At 35.7% G+C, this 5,387-nt stretch overlaps 1 long non-coding RNA gene across 2 annotated transcripts; it reads left to right on the top strand.

The window, feature by feature from the left end:
• The first annotated feature begins 307 nt into the window (after positions 1-307).
• On the top strand, positions 308-4,384 carry LOC136829805 (uncharacterized). Of its 2 annotated transcripts, XR_010850494.1 has the most exons (4): positions 308-408; positions 1,913-2,043; positions 3,205-3,662; positions 4,060-4,384. It is a non-coding gene; the product is annotated as an uncharacterized lncRNA (long non-coding RNA). The 2 variants fall into 2 exon arrangements; XR_010850495.1 differs by lacking the exon at positions 3,205-3,662.
• Positions 4,385-5,387: the final 1,003 nt, after the last annotated feature.

Here is a 5,387-nt window from a genome sequence, read left to right as displayed (position 1 = left end):
AACTAAACCATTTTAACCATTGTTGAATATCTTGCCATATGTCGTTTATTGAACCAACACAGTTCGGTTAATTTGCACTGTTCATATTTGTTTATGGACTGAACACAACCAAATTACACATTTTTAGATATATGATGAAAAACTCCCTGCAATTATTGAGCTATATTCATTCTTAGATATTCAAAACAGCCCAAATGTCTGGAAGGAGAAATCACCCAGTTTGGTAATTATTCCCAGAGAAGGGTTACTCAGAACTGTAATGATTGTTAGGTAAAATGTTTACTTTCTGTTCAGAACTTACGACGGGGGAGAATTTGAGGGGCTCAGTATTAGTTTGCCGCGAACTGTGGTGTTTGGAAGGTGTTTCTGCGATGTGTAGTTGAAGACTAGGCTTCGTGAATATTTAAGGTAAGTGGAGATAGATGTTTTTAGTGATTTTAGTTTTTTTTATAATTGTTTCGTTTGAGAACAAGTTTGTGTACTAAGAGATCGTTAAGTTTTCAATACGCTTCATTTTAAAGATAAACTGTTTAATAAACTAGGCTTTCTGATGTTTGCATGTGATTTAAATACTGTTTTGTGCCAATTTTAAGTTTAGTACTTTACGATTTAGTGGTTTAGTTTTTAAACTTTACATTCGTTCGTGATTTTAAGTAAAGTTTTAAAGGTGTTTTAAAGCTTATATTCGTTCGTGGCTCTAAGGAATTTTATCTGATGTATATTGCAGGCTTGAAAAATTAATAGCTTAATTCAGGAATCTATCTGTATTCGAAATCTAAAAGCTATTGATTAAAAATCTTTAATAAAAATTTCTGGCTTTAAGCTTATATTCGTTCGTGGCTCTAAGGAATTTTATCTGATGTATATTGCAGGCTTGAAAAATTAATAGCTTAATTCTCGAATCTCTGTATTCGAAATCTAAAAGCTATTGATTAAAAAATTTTAATAAAAATTTCTGGCTTTATTTTAATTTTGACTTCTAATCAAAACTTCCTGTTCATTAGTTTTAAAACTGAGGTGATCATGATTTAACTGTTGTACTGGTGATTTAGAACTGTTCCTTTGGTTACTGATTATTTTAACTTTAAAGGTTTCCTACATACTCCAGACTGAAGTTCAGTATTATCGATTTAATTAGGAAACTATTCAAACTTCCTTACCCTAATCTAAGTTGGAGTTATTACAAAATCGTGACTTGTAATTAGCTTTGGTACAATATGAAACTGTTCCCATACTCTTGATTTAGACAATCTTATACCATTAGACTGTTATACATAATGCTGTACATTTGTCATATTTGCAGGCTGAGCCATCAGGTCTCTAGGGATACTTTCCAGTCTCAAGAATCCTTTCAAGATTGTAATTGCTGTAACTTGTACTTTACTTCTAATACCTAGTATAAAGTTTGTAGTTCTAGTTTCGACAAACTTTTTGTTTTAATGTTCATTGCTTCTAATATCCAGCATACGGAAGTTGGGAAGACAAACCTTTTGAAGATTTTTAATAACTTACATTGCTTCTAATATTCAGTATACGGAAGTTGGTAATGCTGTCTTAGAACTCCTCTGTGGAACCAAGAAGTTTTAACGAAACTTTTCAATGTTTTAAAAGTTCTTGTTGCGTTGTTGTAGTCTTAATGTTAAACTTAATTTCATATGTAATTCATTTATACAATAAGCTTAGTTTTGTAGTGACAATTGCTTTAAGTTAAACTTTTTAAAATTCGGTTTAAGTGTGGACTAAGTCAATCAGTTGTCATTTAAGCAAAATATTAGTTTTTTAATTTCAAATGTTTGTAATATTTTAAACTTTAATCTCAATTTAAAAAAAATCAGTTAAAACAAACTTTAGCGCTAATTGTGAAAGTGAATTTAACTGTTTAAGAAATTTCTGATGCCTGGTTTTATTTCAGATGTCAAGAACACTTCAAGATATGCGAAGCAAGCTTGTGAATCCCTTAATATTGGCTGTAATGATCAGTCTGCCTGTGCTTCGAAGTCTGAAGATATCATTACTTTCAAAGTGTCAAGGCTCAATGTTCAAGTAAGTGTATTTCTGAAGAGTTAGGGGTTTTAGTTTTGATGTAGGCAGCTAGTGTTCTATTGCATAATACCAGGTGTTTAAGTGTTCAATCAGATCTACAGCAATTTTCATATTTATAAATTTAGCTCCTTATAGGATAGTGTTGAGGTATAGTCTTGCTTTAGGCAGTCGGGTGGCTTTCAATTTGGTTAAATTTCAAATGGGAAGTTTGGCAAGTTTTGATGAATTGGTTGATTGCCTAAATTAGTTTTGTTGATCAGTTTAGTTCATGATCTTGCTATTAAGATTCCAAAGGGTTTTAAATCCATTCCTTTTCTAATTAGGATAGTTTAAAGCATATTGACTTTGTAATTAGTTTTAAATCATTGTTCTAGTGGTTGATTAGTTTTAAAGCACTTGGATTAGTTTTAAAAGACCATACTTTTCTAATTAGGATAGTTAGTTTTAAAGCACATACTGCCTTTATAATTGGGATATTTTTAACTGCCTTTATAATTGGGATATTTTTAAAGGACATTACATTTCTATTAGGATTAGTTTCAAAGCTGAAGCGTAGATTTTGTTAAATACTCGGGTAATCATTATTATTAGACTTGCCAGGTAGGTAAAACAAGCCTTGCGTAGTTGAAATCGGAAGACTGTAAACTTTGCAGTACTTTTCTTAGATCGGGTAATTTTCTGTCTAGAGCACCTAATTTAACACTAGGTTGAGATACGGTTAAAAACCAGAATCTCTAAATATAGGTGGGGAGAGCTTTAGGTGGGGGGAGAGCTTTAGGTGGGGAGAGCTTTAGGTGGGGGAGAGCTTTAGGTGGGGGAGAGCTTTAGGTGGGGGAGAGCTTTAGGTGGGGGAGAGCTTTAGGTGGGGGAGAGCTTTAGGTGGGGGAGAGCTTTAGGTGGGGGAGAGCTTTAGGTGGGGGGGAGAGCTTTAGGTGGGGGAGAGCTTTAGGTGGGGGGAGAGCTTTAGGTGGAGGGGAGAGAGCTTAGTCAACTAGCTTTAGACTTTAGATGTAGTACCAAAATTTAAGTGGGTCCACCTTTGTCGGGGTGGCGGCGCTGTCCCGGCAAAGGTGGACCAAGGACCGTACATGGTAGACTTCGGTCTACCATGTACGGAACCGGTTGTGTACCAAATAGGCTAATATTTTAATTGTCTTTCAGGTTTATGGTTAATTTGAGGTGGAAAATTTTTATGTTAAGGATTTTTTAGGCTTCAGTAAGCCTGAGGTTGGAAGTCCTGAGTCCAGTTACCCTTGGAGTTAATCCTGAGTCCTGTTCGATGAGCAAGCTTGAGAGGTTTCCTGTTTTGTCAAGCCCTGAGTCCTGTTCGATGAGCAAGCTTGATGGGAGTCCAAAGTCCTGTTGAACCCTGTCCTGTTTGATGAAGAGGCTTGATGGGAGTCTGAAGTCCTGTTTGAACCCTGAGTTCTGTTTGATGAGCAAGCTTGATAGGAGTCTGAAGTCCTGTTTGAACCCTGAGTCCTGTTTGATGAGCAAGCTTGAGGATGGGAGCCCTAGGTCCTGTTTGAACCCTGAGTCCTTTTGAGTGAGCTTGAGGATGGGCGGGGGGCTTTTTTTTGAAGTTTCTAGATTACAATGCTTCTGCTGCACTTAAGGAGGTAAATAATCTTTCATGTGGCCCCAGTTTTGATACAGTGGAGAATGAGCCTGGGTTGATTTTAGGGGTGGGTTAAAGGGAGGGATTGTCACATTTTGGTTTCAGTGATGTTAAATGGCAGTTTTCATAATTACCTAACATTTTTGGTCATTAATTACATAACTACTAGATTCCCTCAAAGTTCCCTAATAAATAAATCTATTTATAAATAAATTTAGGTTCAAATGCTCATTTTGGTCACTGAGTAACATTCTGAGTAATTCCCTAATACCCTATTTATGAATAACTTTAGGTTCAAATGCTTAGTCCTTCGTTATTGCTTGTAAATTCAGCGTAAGTAAGTTTTTTTTAAACTTAAGCTTAAATTTCTAATTTTGCTTTTCATAAACTCCCAACAGAGCTCTGGAGGTAAACCCAAGTCTGACTCAATGGCACTAGAAATACTGACTGCCGGTTTTTTGTCACCAATTTTCAGTCTTGAGACTTTGGAACACCAGTCTTGGCAGTCCCAGTTGTGGTCTATAGTCCTGGAAGCTGTTATTTCACATGTGGTGGCTGTGGATTTGATTGCGCACAGGCCGTTGTCAGGAGGCCAATGAATATTTTCCTGCAAAATTACAGTAATTAAAGATTTATGGACTTTTGTCTACACAAGAGAAAATACAAAAAACTGGAGTTTTGTAATATAAAGAACTAAAGATAAATTACAAAAACTGGAATCCACTAGTTTCTAATTCTTTATCCCTGAGTTAATCTGCATTTTGCCAAGTAAAGGCAGAAGTTATGAAGTGTTTGTCCTATACTGGTGATAAGCTTTTTTAGAAAGTTCCTATGCTATGGCTTGAAGACGTTTTATCAAACTTAAGACTAAAGCCTGTAGACTAAAGCCTGTAAAGAAATATTGGTTATATGGTAATGCAAAACGAAGTATCTTTCAGTCTTAATTATTAAATACTTAGTTTGCATTTAATGCATAAATGTCCGAATGCTAAGCTTCCCGCAAGAATTGGAAATTATTGAAAGGTGACCCCTGGTCCATAAATATACCTAAACAAAAAGCCTGTGCACTTGGCTGTGAACTAAGTAATTCATCCGAATGGGAGCATAGTTTCAATAGGTATCGGCTTAAAGTTTTCCGCCAATCGAGTTAAATTCTTGAAAGTGCTGATAAAATTGGTAATGTTGATGCTGGAGACTATCTATGCAATTATTTGTTGGGTCTTGAAACCTTTATGCTTAGACCTTGTCCCTTGATTTAAATGTCAAACGCTACAATGTGTTAGCGGAAACTGAAGGATTGGATGGACTTATATTGGAATTTTTCTCAACTGTCCAAATCAATGGTTTAATTTGGTTTTCGGTTCTTGGGCGCGTAGGACTAAATTCCCTAAATCGAAGAAAACCAGACTCTGGTTATGACAGGCGTTTTCGTGAACATTGAAAAACCTTTGGCATGTTCCTCTAAATCGACAGTTTCCTAATACGACAGGACCAAATGTCCTACATTATGCTAGACGCTGGTCTTTGGTTATGACAGGAGTTCTTCAAGGCATATTTTATTCATCCTTGAATAAAGCCTTTGAAAGTTTAGGATGACATTTTCTATGCCCGATGCCATTTTTCTTGAAGTTATGACCAAACGTTTTCTAAAACGTTTGAAGGTCTGACGTTTCGCAGTTAGGCTTCGCCACACTTACGTTCTTAACTTTTCTCGTTTTCTGTAAAA

This window comes from Macrobrachium rosenbergii, chromosome 45 (assembly GCF_040412425.1).
Source record: "Macrobrachium rosenbergii isolate ZJJX-2024 chromosome 45, ASM4041242v1, whole genome shotgun sequence".
NCBI lineage: Eukaryota > Metazoa > Arthropoda > Malacostraca > Decapoda > Palaemonidae > Macrobrachium > Macrobrachium rosenbergii.
This window is presented reverse-complemented; position numbering and strand designations above follow the sequence as displayed.